Here is a 20,244-nt window from a genome sequence, read left to right as displayed (position 1 = left end):
AAACTAAAGAGATAAAACTCACCAGTGTCGATGTGTCGCTGTTGTTTTTTCCCGTGACGAACGGCCCAACTGCTCCGTGACTTGCACTGCTGGAACACTCGACAGAGACGATCGGGAGAATGCGTCTGATCACACTCCGGCGCGTTAATTAACACTTCAATCGTCCTTCGACACTGCTCGACGGTCGACGGCCATTTTACATAAGACGCAGGTCGCGCAGGTCGCAAACGCGCAGGTCGCCGACGCGACAATCAAACAAAGACGTTCGGAGTTATCAAATGGACGATCTTCTCCGACAGGCTGTGTCCTTTCCGCGACCTACGACCGGCGTACTGCGTCTCGTGCAGAATGACCTTCTTTTTTTACGTCCTTTTTTTAGCTCGACGAACAATTACGACGTGTAGCACAACGCGCAGCGGCGTCAACTTTATGTCTCTGCGACGCACGATCCCTTTCTTCGTAATCCTCGTAACTCACAGCGTCACTCTCGCGTTTCTCTCACGAAAATTACGCACACTCGCGTTGCCGACACTTATCACGCGTGAGATGACCCTTGAAACGAATAAACAACGCGCGAAAAAAACGAGCATTTACCTACTTGTTGGTTAGGTGCGCGTTCTCCCCGATCGTAGAAGGTTATATTACGCCGCGGCAACTTCGCGCCGATACGCAAATCTTTTCTCCTTGCACTATTTCTTCGCCGCGGTGTCATACGCATACTTGTTTGACGAAACCAACGCATACTGGCGTTGCTAGCACGGTTATATTGTAATTCTCCGATAATTATTCAACACTTCTTCTCGATACGTTCGAGTCGCGCCCGAAACTCACTCCGATCGTAAAAGCGCGGAAAAACTAACCTCACCACGACGCGACAAGATCGCGAGATTCGCCGAAACTGGCGTATTGTTGCGCTAATCGAAGGACAAGATGTCGCCGTAAGCACCGCGCATAATAAAATTACCGAGGGCGAGAAGTAGGCTCGCTCTTCCTTTTTCTCTCTTCGGCTGTAATATATTTTGCTCCACGAAAAGACTATCGTACCTACTTGTTGGTTAGGTGCGCGTTCTCCCCGATGGCAAACGCCCCGGCAACTCCGCGCCGATACACAAATCTTTTCTTCTTGAACTATTTCTTCGCCGCGGCGTCACACGCATAATTGTTTGACGAAACCAACGCATACTGGCGTTGCCAGCACGGTTCTATTGTAATTCTCCGATTATTCGACACTTCTTCCCGGTACGTTCGAGTCGCGCCCGAAACTCACTCCGATCGTAAAAGCGCGGAAAAACTAACCTCACCACGACGCGACAAGATCGCGAGATTCGCCGAAACTGGCGTATCGTTGCGTTAATCGAAGGACAAGATGTCGCCGTAAGCACTGCGCATAATAAAATTACCGAAGGCGATGAGTAGACTCGCTCTTCCTTTTTCTCTTTTCGGCTGTAATATATTTTTCTCCACGAAGAGACTATCGTATCTACTTGTTGGTTAGGTACGCGTTCTCCCCGATGGTAAACGCCCCGGCAACTTCGCATCGATACACAAATCTTTTTTCCGCGAATTATTTCTTTGTCGCGGCGTCACGCGTACACTTGTTTGACGAGACTAGCGTATACTGGCGTTACCAGCACGATTCTATTGTAATTCTCCGATTATTCGATACTTCTTCCCGGTACGTTCGAGTCGCGCCCGAAACTCACTCCGATCGTAAAAGCGCGGAAAAACTAACCTCACCACGACGCGACGAGATCGCGGGATTCGCCGAAACTGGCGTATCGTTGCGCTAGTCGAAGGACAAGATGTCGCCGTAAGCACCGCGCATAATAAAATTATCGAGAGCGATGAATAGACTCGCTCTTCCTTTTTCTCTCTCCGGCTGTAATATATTTTGCTCCACGAAAAGACTATCGTACCTACTTGTTGGTTAGGTGCGCGTTCTCCCCGATGGCAAACGCCCCGGCAACTCCGCGCCGATACACGAATCTTTTCTCCGCGAATTATTTCTTCGTCGCGGCGTCACGCGCACACTTGTTTGACGAGACTAGCGTATACTGGCGTTACCAGCACGGTTCTATTGTAATTCTCCGATTATTCGACACTTCTTCCCGGTACGTTCGAGTCGCGCCCGAAACTCACTCCGATCGTAAAAGCGGGGAAAAACTAACCTCACCACGACGCGACGAGATCGCGAGATTCGCCGAAACTGGCGTATCGTTGCGTTAATCGAAGGACAAAATGTCGCCGTAAGCATGCGTATAATAAAATTACCGCGATAAAAAGATTCGCTCTCCCTTTTTTTCTCTTCTATCGACTGTAATATATTTTTTTCCATGAAAAGACTATCGAATTATTACAGTAACAAACTGGTTTAGAAACGTATATAAACAAAGCCTTAAAATTTTCAAGTTTATCTATTATTTCCTCTAAGACATGATCGTAGATCGTCGAAACTGAGCATCGCTGTATCATCGAGTAATTACTGATTATTGGTTAATTATGCTAGAATAATTATGCTGGTATTAATAGTCGTGTGTCCTGAAGGCATTTGACATTTCCAAGGGTTTATACGCGAGAAACGACGATTAATAGGGAACGAGAGATGCGCTGGACCTCTGATTTAACAATGATCGCTATTCCCGATTATCACGATCTTTCGAGCGTAATTAACCTCCGAGAGAAAGCGAGGGTGGAGGAAATTAGACCGTATTAATAACTCGCGTTACCGGATAATAACAAGTAGATAATATGAAAAACAAAGCGACCACCGGCCGTTTTGAGACGTAATGACTGCAAATTCGAGGTAAATTACCGTCGAGTATTACCTTCATTAATACGAAATCCACTGTGTATCCCTCCATCCACGTTCGCACGCGCAATGCGATGCGGACGAATAAATAATGCGGAATAACGCGTCTTAATAAGTGGAATGCCTGAACAACTGTTGCGTCGGCCCGAAAAAACCAGCTGGTCAAACGAACCCCGATTACAAGAAAGTTCGCCAGAAACTATCGTCCACAATATTCCAGGCGTTAATTAACGTTAATTAAATAACTCGATCTTCCGTTTAACGCAGCGTAATTTACGCATAGGATTTTTCTTTCGACTCTATCGCTACTAGCAATTTCATTCTAAATCACGCAAAATTGAGCGTCAATCTCTGACTGATTTAATTATCGAAAGTTTACGTCTTTCCTATTTTACAATTATTACAGTCTCGTATCTCTTTCGTTCAATTTGCGTCCGCGTAAATCTACTTATTTCGATAATCTTTCCAGAGAGTCCGCTCTGTTGTAATCCGCGCATCTTTGGTGCAAAACGTTACAAAGCTTTGCTGTTGATTTCCAAGTATTAGATGGCACGTCGCGCGACGCCGTTGTTTGTTTTGACTCGCGCGATCGTGTTACACCTCGGCGCTCGAGGCTCCACCGCTCCTTCCACTACTACTCCGCCGCCCGTGACGAGATGAGCTCCTCCGTGTTTTCCTCCGATACGTTTCGAGGAGCTTACTTACTGTAAACGTAAACGAGTGAATAAGGGAGTGACAAACGGTCGCGGTGTGAACTCTGCACGAGAGTCGTCGCCAAGGTCAGGCGTTAAACCACGTAGTTGTCTTACGATAGTGTGTGTCCCGAAATCTCGTTCGCTTCGCGTGTCCGGGACGTTTTTTCTAATCGGAAACGTAAGTGGACAAATGTCGAATCTAGCAATAATAATCGTCATGAAAAGAAATAAATTAACGACAATGATCGCTTTTTCTCGCATAATTTTTATTTCTATTAGAGCTCGTCAAGCTTTATCTCGTCAATTTCAACGAAATAAGCGAAAGCGAGCGAGCAAGAAACGAATACGTGAAGGTTATGGCGTGCAAGTTCGTTCTTATCTCGGATTTTCGTTCGTTTCTAGAAAAGTTCGATCCTAGAAAAAGGGGGAGCGACGCGAGTGAGAAAATTCCTAGAAAAACGGCAGCGAGCGAAAAGATACATATATATATATGTCTCCGAAATCGCGATTGGTCCCGCGAGATTGGAAGACGCGCGTGATTGGCTGCTACCATTGTCCCCCTTCCCCCCGCGAGCTAGACGCGGGCCCGTGACTCAGCAATACCCCAGCAGTCCTTGCACGGAGCCTTGTGTGGAGTGTCGTATAAAAATTTCGCGCAACGATCGTCATCGCTCCGTATCGCCGATCTGTTTTCTTTCGCTCGAGAATAAACGTTTGTGCGCGAAGAACAAGGTGGTCATCAGGCCAAGGGAGCCGAGCGAGGGATGATCGACGATCGCGCGAGTCGAAATCCTTCGTGGTCAGTAAGTGTCGCTTATCGCTCCGCCATTAATCGCTCCGTCGCGGTGAACGCGAGACACGGCGCGATTAGAGACGGCGCATTAGAGCGTGCGCGCGCAGGTCATCTCGTCGCGTGGAGTACTGAAGTATTTATTTACGCTAGCGCAGTCGTCGCGCGATAGCCCCCGGAGTCACGCTCGCGGCGAGATTCGCGCCGGTATGTTTCCCCCTCGATCGCGAGTGAACGTCGTCATACCGTCGGGAGTGTCGAATCAAGTGGCGGGCGACCGTCGCGAAGTGTTGAGCCGCACGGGAACGATCGCGACGAACCGAAATCCGTTGACTTTCTTAATCGGCTCTGCGCCGAGAAACAATCCCTCTATATGAGGACTCATCATTCTGGATTATTCAGCATAATTCGCGCGCGACAGTTTCGGGAGTGTCGAGTGGTTAGGAAGTATGTACAGTGCTCTGGCTCGCCTCGTAAAGTCGGCCGCGTGAGCCATCGGCGTGAAGTTGGCGATCGCGTTACCCGGAAGTTGCTCGCCGAGTGATGTCGCTGTTTAATGCGTTCCGAGTATATCATTTCGCGTGTGTCGGGAGTGCCGTGCTACATTGTATCGGGCGATCATTGTATCGTATTAATTAACGCGTAATTAGCCACGTTTTTCCGGATCGATATCCATGCGAGGGTGTGCATGTTCGGAACGTCGGCGCCGACGGCGAGGAGGAGACAGGTTTCTGGCTGCGTAACAGCGGCAGTGGTGAGCTGTACCTGCTGTACCCGACTTTGGGTGAGTGAACGCATTTATTACAAACAATGGTCTTCATGGTAACATGTTACGAGCCATGTGTATTTTTGCCTCGGAAGCGAAACGAATTGTCGAAAAATTGAAAATGTGTATACGTATATCATTGAACAGCGCGAGATTCAATAGCCCCGCGGAAAAAGCCCGGTAGCAACATTTACAATTTTTCAACATTATATACATAACCTTCATTTGCACAGAAAAAAATTTAGCTTTACATCTACATTCATTGTCACATACACAGAATGTAAAATCTTTGAAGAATTTGACGTAACTTCTTTACGTGAAAAACTTTACAATACATAGTACATAAAATTTCAAGAAAAATAAATTTTTATTATTATATTATAATTTTTATTGAATTGAGAAGAAAAAAATATTGAATAAAAAGTAGCAATATCTTAAAAAAAAAATTAAAATCTTTTAATATTATTATGAAACTAATCATTGTGCTCTTTAGATGATTATTATAATATTATAATAATATTATAATAATAGAAACAAAATAACTTTTGAAAAAAATTTTGTAGAAATTTAAGATCATTGAACTCTCAATAAATTTTATATTTGCTCATGAGACAATTTGTTAAATTGATACTAATTTTTTTCTGTGTAGCACGTTTGGAATTAAAAGAGAATTATTTTTCTTGTTTCTCTAATATAATTTTCAAGATGAGAGCTTGTGTAATGCTTTACCCGAATTTATCATTCATTTGCATAATTATTATTTTCCATTATTTCACATTTATATTGTTACCAATATAATATTATTGCATGAAAGTCTATAAACATAATACTTCGATTTATCGTACATTATTGTTATATATTTGTCTCTGCAGTCGTTTTATTCACATGATTGAATTAACTGATATTGTTCTTGTTTTGCCACACGATTAAAGGTGTGCAAGTGACATTCGATCGCCAGCGTATCTCGCCGTTTTTATGCGAACGACATTTTTACATAAGTTACTTGCACATTCATTGAAAATAAATTTTAATACATACATATTAATACTACAATGAACAATAATATATTACTGGTACTGTTGATGAGGGCGTATATCGGCTGTTAGAATGGATGTGCTTTTAGGAATACAGGTATTATTAGCGAACCCTTACAAAGAGAGTGAGAGGGTGTGGGGGGGGGGAGGATAAAGCGATCTCAAATTCATCCGGAATTCAAAGCGAACGTGCGTTCGCTAATCCGTGGAATGTCAGACAATGTGAGTCTTCCTCCTGCAAAGTGCAAGTTTTATTATTATCATACGCGGTGAATCGTGCTCGGGGAATTAATGGACGTTACGCCTTTTGTTTAGTCACGTGACTTTACGAGGAGGGACGGCTATATGGAGATTAGGGAGGTAGAAAAGGCGGAAGAGAGGATTTTCTGCATCGAATGAAGTAGTTTTTGTCTTCGAACGGCGAAATTATCTATTCATCGATCGTCAAAATCGCGGGGAACGCTCGCTCGCTCGCGAATTAAAGAAAAATAAAAAGCAACCGGGGAAACTTTCGAGGGATTCGATATTATATCCGTTCCTAACTCAAAATGAGAAATCCCGTCGCGTGCGACTAATAATAACAACGTGCTCGCCTTTCCCTTGCCGAAACCTGGAAAACTCGGAAACTACGACCGTTCTTCCGAAGAACTCTAATTTCTCGGATTCGGACTGTCACCGCCTCATACGACAACGCATTTACTGACCGCGGCAGTACATAGAAAAGATCGTGACCGGCAAATGAAATAACTCGGGACTGTTTCTCTTTTCTCTCTCTCTCTCTCTCTCTCTCTCTCTCTCTCTCTCTCTCTCTCTCTCTCTCTCTCTCTCTCTCTCTCTCTCTCTGTCTCTCTCTCTCTGTCTCTCTCTCTCTTCTCATCCCAACCTGTCAACCGTAACTCCGCAGACGCGAAATCGTGACTCAGTCTGGCCGAAAACGATGGCAATGGCCACACCAATAGAAATATATATGTGATATTTGCAATTACAATAGCATAATGCAATAATTATATTTGGGAACATTATTTTTTAATAACTATTGCAATAATATTAGTAATAATCACTTATAGTGATGTTAATTATAAAAAAATTGTACTAGCCTTAAATATTGTTATATGGTTATTATTATGGGTATTAGTATGGTAATAATTACTATAAAAACGATATTCCTGACTATAATTATTTTAATATATTATAATTATAATCATAAATATAACACATTTTTCCATCAGTGCACCTTGTAGACGAATTTAAGAGCCAATAAATTAAAATCCAGTTTCAAATATGGTATTTGCAAATGTAAAAAATTGAAAAGAAATATTTTTTTATTTTGCTCTCGCGTTATAAGAGTTCGTTAATCCAACTCGTCTCTTAATATTCTATTTTTAAATCATAATATATTACTGGCATACCCCTATTTTTCGAATTTTTTAAAAATATTACAGGTCGCATGTTTATTTAAATGAAAAAGAATATATCTTGTAAATAAGCAGCACATTGAAACGTACGATAAGCACGAAAGCAGAATATAATTAATCTCCGCGGAATATCAGCATAAATCTTCTTTCACGTGAAAACTCGTGCCGAAGTAATCGCGCCCTTTCTCGTTTCAAAGGGCACTATCAGCAGGCGAGATCCACGGGAAATAAATTCCTCTCGATTGAGAATCCGATTCTGACGATCTAATCACGCGATAACCGCGAGCGCGATCCTTCTTCGCAGGGATAAGATCGCGAAGAAGAAAAGGGATGATACGTCAAACGGGCTCGTTAAGATACAAAAGCCACGTGCGATGTTACTGTATTTGATGGCAGCGTTTTGTATCTTTTCTCAACTCTTTTTTTCATCATATCTTTTCGTTACAGTAGAGTTACGCATATGTATGTACACATCAAGAGAAAAAAATTTGCTCTAACCATAATATCACTATAATTTACAGTCATTTTTAGACCCAACCAGATTTTTATAGTTATTCAACAATATAAATTGTAGTTTGTTTAATAAATATGTATATTAAAGTTCTCATAATCATAATATTCATCTATGTTCCTTATAATAACTATGGTAACCAAAATGGCGATTTTAATATAGTATGCATTTGATTATTATTACCAATATTATATAGTAATAATTACTATAAAAATAATGTTTCTAAATACTATTATTTTATTATGCAATTATAGTCGCGAATATCACACATTTTTTTCTCAGTGTACGGGCATGGTAAATCGATTGAGATAATCGCGTGATGAACAAGTGAACGAACAAAAATGCTGCCAGCAATTTTCATCGGAAATACCGTTCACTGATCCAGAGCTTTTTTTGAAATTAAAGATATCAATTCTAGGATAAAAGGGAAAAAATAAAAAGGTGTAAAAAATGGTAAAGAAGACTCTTGGGTTTTTTTCTCTCCTTACACACAAAAAAAAGTAATATGGCCAATAACATATGTTATTGCGGGCTGCCAACTACATAAAATATTCAATACAATAATATTTACTGTTAATGCAAGTACAATGTTTATACTGCAATAGCATATATTATTGTATTGAGTATATCTGTAGTTGACAGTCCGCAACTACATATCTTATTGAATATATTGCATTTTTTTTTAGTGTAATTTTCGTGAACTCGTGCACGCAGTTTCACCGTATCTGGATTGCGTCCCACGAATCTTGCTTCGCGTCATCGATAACACTCTCCGAATCCGGCAACGCGAACACGTACAAAACACGACGAGAGAAGGAAGAACGAGAGAGCCGTCGGGCGTCCTCCCCCTCCCTCTCTTCACACCGATGCACCACTCTCTCCGAGGCCGAAGCTATCCATCTTGTACGCGCGTCTCTCTGAAGAGGTTTTATTCCGTGCTCGCATTCTTTCTCCTCGCCCCCCCGGCCGGGGCCCGTCTTTCTCCCGCGATAACGCCAGCCTTACAACTGATTGTGAGCGAGGGATGTCGCACCCCATTCGAAATTTCCTCCTACGTTTCGTTCGGGATCATCCGAGACAACTTAAATCTTCGACACCTTCCTCGCGAGTTCACCTCGGTGGCCATCGATCGCTTTTGGCGGGGCGTTTGTTACCGTCCGCGCTTGATCCCTCCCTGATTACTTTGTCGCGATTCCTCCTGTTGCAAGTATTTTTTTTATTTTTTATTTTTTTTAAGAGATTTATATTTTTGCGAATCCGTAATGCCCAAATGAATAGATACCTTTGCGAATAAAATAAAAATCAGCGCCAGACAGCTGCGTTAATTCCCCCGAATACAGAATGGGTTACAATCGCGAGTTTTTGTGCCAAATAATTTGAGGCGCTGTGTGTTTGAAACAAATAAAAGTACTTTTATACATTTTCTATGCGGAGATTAAATAATGAAATTTATTGGCCGTAAATAAAAAGAATAATATAGAAATTGTGTGTTTCATAAAATAATTAAATCCAAAATTTTTTTTAATTTTGTGGAATCTTGATCTAAATTTTCTAAAGTAACATGTACATTTGCGAAGGCACTGTTCATTGTAATTTTAAATCAGGGAGATTGACGAATACAGAAGACGGAAATGTCAATTATGAGACGGTATTATGATAGGTTTCATATTTACATATTTGTAAACCGCTTCGTTTAAATCTGAGCTCGATTCTTAAGAATGATAGGATAATGACATTCGCTGATGCATATGTAAATTGAAACGAAGCTCTGACATCGAGAGACCCCGGTCTCGCCTTAGCACGTTGATCGAAACGAGATTATACTGCAGTTGTTGCAGGTATAACATGCATAATCGTGATTTTCCAATAGAAGAAGATACAATATGGATCGATCGAAATAAGATTAAGTGGCTGCTATCGATTGACTGGAAATATTTTTAAGTGTTTATTGATATAATTAAAAGAATAGCGCTTATATGTGATTATAAATATTAAAAACGTAAATGTTAAAAATTCGATATAGAAAGAGTTACGTTTCAAATAAATTTTCGACAAAAATCGTTCTTTTCTCTACCATGCGTTCCGCGATATCGCGCGTTTATTTCCATACACTCGGTGACTTTGCGTATCCCGCCTTCTTCTATTCTTCTCCTCATTCAAAGGTCGTCGTTTTATACATTGGACCATCTCTGACTCCTTCATGGATCAGCTCTCCTTTCCGATCTCTTTCTAGGTATCTCGAGGAGAGACACGAGTGGCGGTACGGAGAGGAGGCCTCGAACTTATACGTCTCTCCTTTCTCGAGCTCAACCGAACGAACTATCCGCCTTCTTTGCCCGCACCCTCCATTCTTTTCTTGACTGCATTTTTGTTCCTTATTAGATATTCTATTTTATTGAACGAAGCCTAGAAGAGCCTCCGTTCCTTTCTTCCTTCCTGCCTGCCTGCCTTCCTGGCGTTCCCACTTGCATCCTTTCGCTTTGCCGTCGACTATACACGAGAGGATACTTTCCTCCCTCTCTTCCTGCGGGAATCTATCTACCCTATCTTCTTCACAATCTCCCTCCTTTTCCTCCTCTTCCCCGTACCATCCGCCAGAAACGCCTCTTTTTTGACGACGTGCCTTTCGTCCGCGACATCGTTTTATTCCGCGTCTCGAATTTCAAACGTTATTATTCATCCTTCCGCGAAACTCCTTTCCGAATCTTAGATCTTCGTCGTCGAGTATTTCCGGTTAGGCGCACGCCCGGATATCATTCTTCTTTTTCTTCTGCCTTTCGACTTTCGCGATGGTTACGTGGGAGTTACACGTTGATTCTGCTTCCCGCGAGGGAAACGGAAAGTTGGTACGACGATGAGATGGTTACGATGACCGAGGGAGAATGGAGAATGTAAGATAAACGAGAGAGAGAAAGAGTGAGGAAAGAATTTTCTCCGTATTTTCAAAAGAGGTCGGAACTGTATTTTGATGCGGTAAAAGCTAAATTTTATTCGCGTAAGATTCTATCGGGGAACAATAAGCTGGGACATTGAATCGCATGATATGTTCGTAACCTTATAAACGATCGAGTTAAATTTAAATGCGTTTTGACGATTCAAATTCGGTAACCGAAAACGATCCATCGAAAATTTAAACTGAAATTTGATTATTTCTTGTATGCGTTTTTAAACTGCATTGATTAAAATTATTATATTCTCTGTGTTTCTAAATCGGTTTGATAAAAGTAATCGCACATAAAATATTTAAGTTGATATTAACATTAAATATTAACTATTCTCTCTTTCTCTCTCTTTACACACACACACACACACACAATTAAATATGAAATATCTATAAATGATTTTAATGCATACATTTTCGGTCGTATAATGAAACCTAAACTGAACTAAAATATTAATAAAGTAAATTATTTTCTGTTATAATATATCTCTATAAGGTTAAAGTACAGCGATAGTAATTATGATAATTGCTACCAGAAATTTAATATCATCAACGCACACAATGAACCCAACCAGCTTAATACTCGATGCAAATCATAAATTAATTTTCACTGGCAAATGATTATTTAATGTATATATTGTTGCGTTGCATCGTCAATTTTGCAAACGCACTCTTTCGTTACTCTTTACATTTGTCTTTCTCCTCCGTAATTTTTTTTTTTTCGCGGAAGTAGGAAGCCTAGGATTCCACGCGACTTGTCGAATAATCGGTAACGAGACAGCGATCTCTCCATTCGACCCTAAAGTAACTCGCATTCTTGAAATAACGAGGTTCGTGGGGACGTGCGACCGTAGAAAAGTGGGTAATCTCCGTCCTCGTCGTCATCGTGCGAATGTCGTCGCACGTACGTGGCGGAACGGGGAGAACACGCGGAGTCGCCTCGTATAATAATATCCGCCCGAACAGGACCCGCAGGGCGCACCCTTTTCCTCGTACTTCTTCTGATCCAGACGATCATCGTCTCTCTTTCTCTCTCCGGGACATCATCCTCGGATGACCCTACCGGTCTTCCCTCGTAGATTCATGCAGCCGACAACGAGGCCAATCGCACTTCAACATCTCTGCTCGCGCCTTTACAACACGCTTGTACGATCACTCTCCAAGTACGGATGGTGATCCTTCAGTGTTAATAATTTTTAATGGTCTCGTACTAGCAGTCGTATACATTAAATAACAAAGTATTAATAGATATCTTTTTATTTCGGTTGAATTTCTAACAATTAAGAGAGAAATACAATTTGTATAAAATTATTCTGCGACGCCATTTACTACTTTAGAGACCGGAAATTGTAGTTTTATTGTACATACTTCTGTTACCTTTGTCTCTTTCTTCGTATTCCTCGTCCCGCATTCTCTTCCTCTGTTTACTTTATCGTTTCTCTCTCTATCTTTCTCTCTCTCTCTCTCACTTAAACCTGAACGACTGATTATGTCAGCCGGAGTTAAGACCGCGTTTGTTTATCTGATTTAACGTTATAACGGCAGGCAGCGAGACAGGCTACTGTAGAATGTCGTGGTGGTATCTCGTGTAACTAAGATTGAACAGGAGAAAGAGAGAAATAGTCGGTAGCAGGAGACGGGAAAGGACATAGGACGAAAGAGCGAGGAATAGAGGAGAGATATCCAAGGCGTTCTGTCGCCGGAGGCGAAGACGGCCCTCCTTCGAAGAGCAGTTTAGTTACGATGAATGGACCGAATGAATCACGCGGACCAATTAAGGATTACAGTAGGCGACGCTCCACCATCGCTGGTCCCGCTTTGGGGTCGATACCAGAGGTGCAAGGAACCAAAGGTACCCTCCCGAGATAGAAAGCAACTCGAGTTTCTTCACGCTTGCTTAGCCTTTGCTGGCTCGCACTTAATTGGAACTTAAGTATACTTTCCGGGCGGTGCATTCCGTCGCTTTTCAGGGTTATATCGAACTGAGAATTTTCTCAGATTAGAGACAAGGACAATTTTAAGTAAGCAAAGTACCGGAACGTAAAATCTCTAAAACCCTCTTCGTATTAAAAGCACTAATCTCTTTTAGTAGCTAAGTAAATTTTTTTCTTTCTTTTCTTTTTCTTAGAAGGAAAACAGATAACCATAAGAAATGGTAATAAGGTTTAATACTCCATTTTATCTTTAGTATGTATTAGCGATGGAAAGACTTACATTTCTTAGAAGCGTTAATTTATTCGTTTAGATCGGTTTTTAAACTTTTACAAAGAAATTTAATCGTATCATTGCTATTATCTAGTCAAATTAATATGATTGCATATGATTGCAGACGTAGAAAAAAAGCGAAAAGAGATTTAGCCAATTTATTTTGAGAATTAACGTGTATCCGATTGATAAACAAATATTGAAGAAAATTTCTTCTCCGTCAAGAAGTCTTGTATTTTTGATTAATGTTCAATTTCCTCCACTTTCAGAACTATCATGAGTGCTTTTATCGTAAGGTAGATAATAAAATATTTCGAAACGAAATGGAATGCTCATTAATCATGTTTGTTTTTTTATCCGAGGGAACAAAGAACTCGTGAGATATTTAGTAGCTGAAATAGCTCTGTAAATTGCATACGATTTTCTTGTTGGTATGCAACTCTTTCTCTCTTAAGTTACCGTTTTTCCAAAATTTCAGAACTTATTTGATTACGCCGTACAAACGTTGTATAAAGCTTTATTTGCCATTTTCAATTTTATTATGTGAAAATTTTAAATAAGATGAAAGCGAAATAGCACATCGAGATTAACAGTGTACTTTAATTTAGTGGGTGCTATACGCATTCACTTCTATATAGTTCTAAAACCAATCCACTGTGCGAGTGTGCGTATCTCTCTCTCTGAACCATCTACTAATTTATCTCCGACAGCGCGAGCCGAGAGCTACGTTACCACCTCTTTCCTCTATCGTTAACGAGATCATGGACAGCACGTCACGCCTGCAACATCGATAGATTTTACGTGGGATTTTTTCCCGAGCGTCTTAATAACCTCAGTACATGTTACCGCTTATACATACAAAATTCCCACTTCGTACATATCGAAAGAATCCATTGCGTTTGTCCGAGGTGTTGGAACGCTCCCAAAAAAAATCCTTCTTTCGTGAGGTCCAGACGACCACCCGCGAATACTTTTGAGCCGATGCCAGATTCGTTTCGAGACTTGCGATTCAGTCGTAGTAACCGTAGCAGTTTCTAAGACAAAGAAAAGAACGGGAACGCTGCATCATACGGTGCATCTAAAAGCGTATAACTTATTCATGCTGATACGTGCTACATTTGCATCGATCGTTGCGAAAATTCTCAGTTGTCAGTCACAAATTATTACTTTTCGTCGCATACGCGCCCGTTCATGATTGAGCTATAAGATCCAAGTTTATGCTACGTATGTAATGTTTATTTCAGTAGGGATGCTTTTAGAAATGTTTCGAGATTACTCTATATCTATAACATTACAAAATATCGATCTCTGACAAACTGTTATTTGAGTCCTTCACGATGTAGTCCAAACGGTAGTCCAAAAACAATTATATCAAATAATTTTATCTCAAAACATTTATCTCAAAAAACTCGAAGCGTATTTATGATTCACTCAATATCAATTTTCATATTTACATTACGTATATAAATAAGTTTATTAAAATTTAAATCAGAGATCGGGTCTACTCGTAAATAATGCAAAACAATATAACGAGAGCTCTCATTTTATTACTTTTATCAATTTTATTAAAACAGATTATCTTTATTATTCGAAAGAATTTGTTTACTTGAAAATAAGCTAATAAAACAGTGGCCCGATTAGATAGATAAAGGCCATTGTACTCCAACTAATTCAGTTTGTATAGAAGTACGAAACTATGGAACGGTCGGTCAAGGCAGCGCCGAGGAGAAATTTACATCGATGCGTTGTATAATCGGCGCAGTTAACCCCAATCTCATTCATGACCTGTGTAGAAGTCATGCGTTCGTATGCCACGGGGAACAAGTCCATGACTAAGTGCTCGATCACGTGAACTCATTCGACACCCGATAATCGCGTAGTACGCCAAAGAAGGGCGGCATGCCGGCAATCGCCCACCGTGTGAACCACCTGCAGCGTCTCTAGTCTTATTCTTACACGAAGGGAGCGCGAGAACCGCCGACGCGCCGTCTCACCCCTTTCGCGGGACGGGAAGAAGGGAGGGGAGGAGGGAGTGCTGCCGCCGGGGGCAGAAACCCGGTTCTCGTTCTCTCTCCCTCCTTCTCTCTCGGGGGTGCCGATTTGGGGGATGAAGCACGACGGCGCGTTCGCGTGCACACACACAAGTACATGTATGCGCGCAATACCACACGCACGATCGCGCACGGAGGGAATCACAATGGGAAGAGACGAAGCGAGCTAGAGAGAAGGGGTGACAGGCATGAGGAAGACGGCGACGACGACGACGACGGCGACGGCGACGTCGACGGCGACGTCGACGACGATGACGATGACGACGACGACGATAACGACGACGACGACGACGACGACGACGGCGCAACGTAGCCATATTGAGCTACGCATGCGCCGCGTGGGAGTCAGAGCCGCGGATTGTCGGGTCGAACGAGGAGGCCGGAGTCAGTGCACTGCCAGCCCCGGAACCGCGAACGTCGATCTCGCGCGCGCCCTCAGTGTCACCGTATAGGTAGGTAGGTTCGTCCGTGTCGCGTATAACACGGTCTGCGCCCTCGCGCGTCCCGAGGTGGGTGGACTCGGTCGACAGACTCTACCACCTCTACTTGCCGAACTCTGGCTCGAGTCGCGTGCTAGGTCGTTCCATCCTGAGTTCCGGAGAGCTTCCGGAGGGAATGCCGGTATTGACGCCGGTCCAGCGGCAGCAACAGCAGCAGCAGCAGCAGCAGCAGCAGTGCTAATAGACAACAAGTGCAGTGCTCTCCATCTCGGAGCAAGCTCTCTCTCTCTACCTGGATCCGCGAATGCGGTACCGGTACTGCGGTGTTTCCTTGCGACCATCCGACCGACCGACCGATCGCTGTACCGCGCCGCTCGCTGATTGGTCCCTCGAGCTAACTTGGCTTGGGAGGAGAGAGATTGGTTTCCAGCGGGGAGGGATCAGTGGCGAAGATGATGGTGATTTAAGAGTGTCGTGCAGTGCTCGTGTGCAATGGTAGAGGCAACCGTACGAGCGATAGGCATAGAGGACCGTAGATGTACCAGCCAGGTGGGTGTTTGGGGATACTAAAAGAGCTAATGATCGCTACGCGTGCTACCGAGTCCTCCATTTCATTCTATTCTTTGCTTTTCGTCTTTCTACGTCCCCTAGGTCCTTACACCTGCCCCCCCGCGACTGGTCGCGTGCCCTTCGGAGCGCGCTGCATGTCTCCCCACCACGCCCAGTGTTTGCGAACTGCAGCCGCTGCACCGAGCGAGGAAAGGTGCTTCGAAACTGCATGTCAGGCGAATGCGATCCACTGTCAGAGAGATGGATCTCATACCATTGTCGTTTCGGTCATCGAGATAGGCATGTAGGTGGGGGTCTCGAATCTCGATGCACTTGCATACCGGAATGTGAGGCTCGCGCAGGGAGATAAATTTGTTCGGGCGGCACTCCGACTCGATAAGGGGAAGAAATTAGTCTCTGTTAACCCCTTCGCTCCCTTTCACGCGCAGACGGTATTTCGGATCGAAAAACCGCGATGAATGCGAGCCGTGCAAGCGTTTGCGTTGCACCAAAAAAAAAATCATCGCTTTATTTCCATCTTTCTGCGGAATAACGTATAACGCGAAAGGGCAAATGAAACCTGTCGCTATTGATATGTTGAAATTACGTTCCGATGCTGATAGATTTCGATTTTTAGCTTTCAAGTTTACTTTGGGTAATTTTGACGTATAGACTAATAATTTGAAGAACATCTCGAAGAACGTATTAAGAAAACTATTGATTTTACGTGACACTGTCGATTTCACTGCCCGTTCGCTCCAAAAAAAGCCTTTGCTTCGCTTGTAAATGTCGAGTAGATAAATCCCTACGAATTTCTCATTCGAGATTATTCCGTCGTTTACGTGAGTTCCACACGCGATATACATGATAATGCTCGAAATTTTGCTTTGGAATAGAGATTGATTGCAACGTCTCCCGAATATAACGAAGGGGTCGTTTTTCTTTATTATTTCAGAGGTTTTCAGCGATAATTAGATATTTCTTACGCATATTAGCTACGCGCATCATTAAGAACTCACACGAGTCTTTTTTTTACAGATTATTGTGCGATTTTCCAAGTTGCTGGTGGTTGAAAAAATATGATTATTATTGAGATTATTATTAAAATATTGAGGTGAAAATGTCGTTTATCTTCTAAAGATTATCTCGTCATAAAACGCTGTTTAATGAATAATCAGACTTTTGATAGAATATGAAATACGTTTTTGATAATTTTAATCATTAATTAACTAAAATAACTAGAGCGAGCTTTTTTGGGACGAATTATTTCATGTACACATTGACATTTATATGCAATAAAAAGAACCGACAGTACAGCAATATTTTATACAAGATCGAAACAGATGCTCCAATGTATCTCGAAAACATCAGTCACCCCGCGGCAAAAGGTGTTTTTCATCGCTGGTAGTAATGTAATATATTTTCAAATACATTTTCAACATTTTTGTCTGAGGAACAGACTAAAAATTGAATTATTTTCCTGAAGTTATTATGCGATATCATGTCATTTAAATTGCTCATTATAAATTGTACAAGTTGCAGTACGAAGGCAATAGGTTATGTTATTGAACGTAGCACATAATGCTACTAACTTTTGCAATAAATTGGATACGTAATGCTGGACCAACAATAATTATAAATCGATAAAAGACTGTTGCGTATTTATGTGTCAAAGTAGCATTATATAAAATTTTATTGTTACTGATGTTTATTCTTGATGATCTATATTAACATTTTAGTTTGTCATTTAACTCGTTTAAGTTGTAAATCTGATCGCGGAGCAGAAGGGGAGGAGGGGAGCGGATGGTAATTTTCAACGCCACTTAATCCCTTACGTACAGCCAAAGCCGGAAAATCCCGAAGCGTATAATATGTAACAAGTTATAGTATTTATGATCTCGATTTTCATATTGGATCGGCATAATTTTCTGGTCGCTTAACAAGTAATTTACCAATTATACATGATTATTATACGACGATCGATAATATAGAATCAGCAACGCGTGAACGTTGACAGTACTCGATACGGGATTAAAAGTGAAAATATGATGCGGATTAACGAGGATATTGTTATAAACGAGGAAATTGAATCAAATTATAATTAACGATGGTAATATTATCGCGGACACAGTATCGAATACGTGGGCACAATAAAGACGAATGAATATTTATTACGTGTCGAAATAATAGAGAAAAATCTACCATTCATACGGTAATGAATATTACCACATTTGTTTTCTAGGCGTATTTGTGTAGATGCAACAATCCCACGATAGCCCATTAAAATATTAATTAGTTAATTAATTATTAATATATATGCACTAAGACAAATTAACGTGTGTCGCGTTTCGAAGCGGCCCCGAGAGCTACAGTTCATATTTTTGCCTCAATATAATAATACATGTCTTATTAAGCTTTGCACACACAAGTGCGTCTTTGAATTCGTGACAGAAATAATATTATAACGATAATAATAATACCGAGAGCTTTGGCATTTGCGATAGAGCAACACGTGGCAATAAAAGGCAGAGGTCCGTTGTCGTCGCGAGAAAACGAGGTTATCCCAAACGAGACGGCGCGAATGAAGATTAAAGGGTCGCCATGTTGGGAAGCAGCGTTTTGTCAGCGTTTTAACGAAAACAAATGCAACATGTATTATCCCGCCGGCACGTTCGAGTAGCGGCAAGTCGCACGTGCCGTTGGTAACTAGGAAGATAGTTGCGCGAAAATAATGACACATGTCTCAACGTGCACGTTGCATAAAGTAGAAAGGCAAAGTCGCGTCGCGACGTACGTTGATGGTGTAGGGTGTGTCGACCTCCAGGCACACCATTAGGGCTGATGTCACGTAGGGTACTACAAGGGGATAAGACCGGGGAGGGAGGAATCGTCCATAAAGTCTCATTGTCCCTCGAAAGTCGTAATGGACAGTGCACTGAGGAAATTGTGGACGGCGTTGCGTACACATGTGCATACACACGCACATGCACACAGTCACCGCGCGTGTTTAGAATTGCATCGTTGATCTTGCTGTTCTGCATCTTGTTAGAAAGATCCTTAGAAAAGTCCTTCCGGACGAAGATTCTTACTTTGAAATGTCTATAATGCTCTCTGTTCTTAACACTATTGTTACGTTAAAATAGTATGTAATGATGATTCTTAAACTGTTAAACATTAGAGAATCAAGCTTAAATCAATTCCTTGAGTTGAAGAATGAAAATAATTAAGAATAATTTAAATTGTAGATATACTTCAATACTATGAATTTAACACAATTCTTTAATTATTTGATTGCTTAAACATTACTTAAACATTAAGAACTAATTCTTTGAGAATCGACAAATTATATATTACTAATTTGATTGTTGAACTAAATAAATTTTTTATATGTTTGTAGAGTTCTTTTCGCAAGTAAACTCGATATTATTCGAGTTAGCTAATTAGATCTACTAATTTTAAGATAATTGAAACTTATTTTTCCATCCAGTTGGCAATGATTAACTTCCCAGTACAGCGGCAATCAGTTGCACTTGACGAACGGTTCAATGAATGCGAGAGAGCTTCTTTGGTTGAGTCGCCTATTAAAAATACTTAACCGTCGTCGGTCGATGACCTAATGCCGTCGATACTTCAATGACATGCAAATACAATCGGCGCTCGCTCGGATATATATATATTACACGATCTTTGTTTGCAGTATACTCGGCGGTTTTATTCTCGTTCGGTCATTGCGCGGAATATTTCGTAGACAGGCTGATTCCTCCTGCGTTCGTTATCGTTATGATTGATGTCGCGTTATCACGCGGACCGGATGCGCCCTCGCGAATATCTCTCAAAGTATGGCGTATGTAGCACGATAACTCTCCGCGCGAACTCTCTATTGTATTAGGCTACGCGTTACTTTCTTCGCCGTTCGTTATTTACTGCACGGCGATATTATCAGGCGAAATGATTTCCATAATTTCCATAAGCTCGTACGCGCGAGAGGACAAAGTCCGCGCATGCAAATGGCGAGTTTATCGCACGGCTTGCAACGCG

The 20,244-nt window shown here is 41.7% G+C and overlaps 1 protein-coding gene and 2 long non-coding RNA genes across 11 annotated transcripts in view; 2 read left to right on the top strand and 1 right to left on the bottom strand.

Annotated features, from left to right (window-relative positions):
- Positions 1-20,244, top strand: part of LOC105829490 (teneurin-m) — a 533,228-nt gene that overhangs the window by 311,411 nt on the left and 201,573 nt on the right. The window lies entirely within an intron of this gene.
- On the bottom strand, positions 9,551-14,103 carry LOC118646464. Its single transcript, XR_004964041.1, has 2 exons — positions 14,026-14,103; positions 9,551-13,945 (listed from the first exon to the last, which is right to left on the bottom strand). It is a non-coding gene; the product is annotated as an uncharacterized LOC118646464 (long non-coding RNA).
- LOC118646462 overlaps positions 16,097-20,244 on the top strand; it is a 96,334-nt gene continuing 92,186 nt past the window's right edge. Inside the window, exon 1 of the long non-coding RNA XR_004964039.1 lies at positions 16,097-16,206. This is a non-coding gene — a long non-coding RNA (uncharacterized LOC118646462). The remainder of the gene's footprint in view (positions 16,207-20,244) is intronic.

Source organism: Monomorium pharaonis, chromosome 7, assembly GCF_013373865.1.
Source record: "Monomorium pharaonis isolate MP-MQ-018 chromosome 7, ASM1337386v2, whole genome shotgun sequence".
Classification (NCBI taxonomy): domain Eukaryota; kingdom Metazoa; phylum Arthropoda; class Insecta; order Hymenoptera; family Formicidae; genus Monomorium; species Monomorium pharaonis.
The sequence above is the reverse complement of the archived record's forward strand: the minus strand, read 5'-3'. Positions and strand labels throughout refer to the sequence as shown.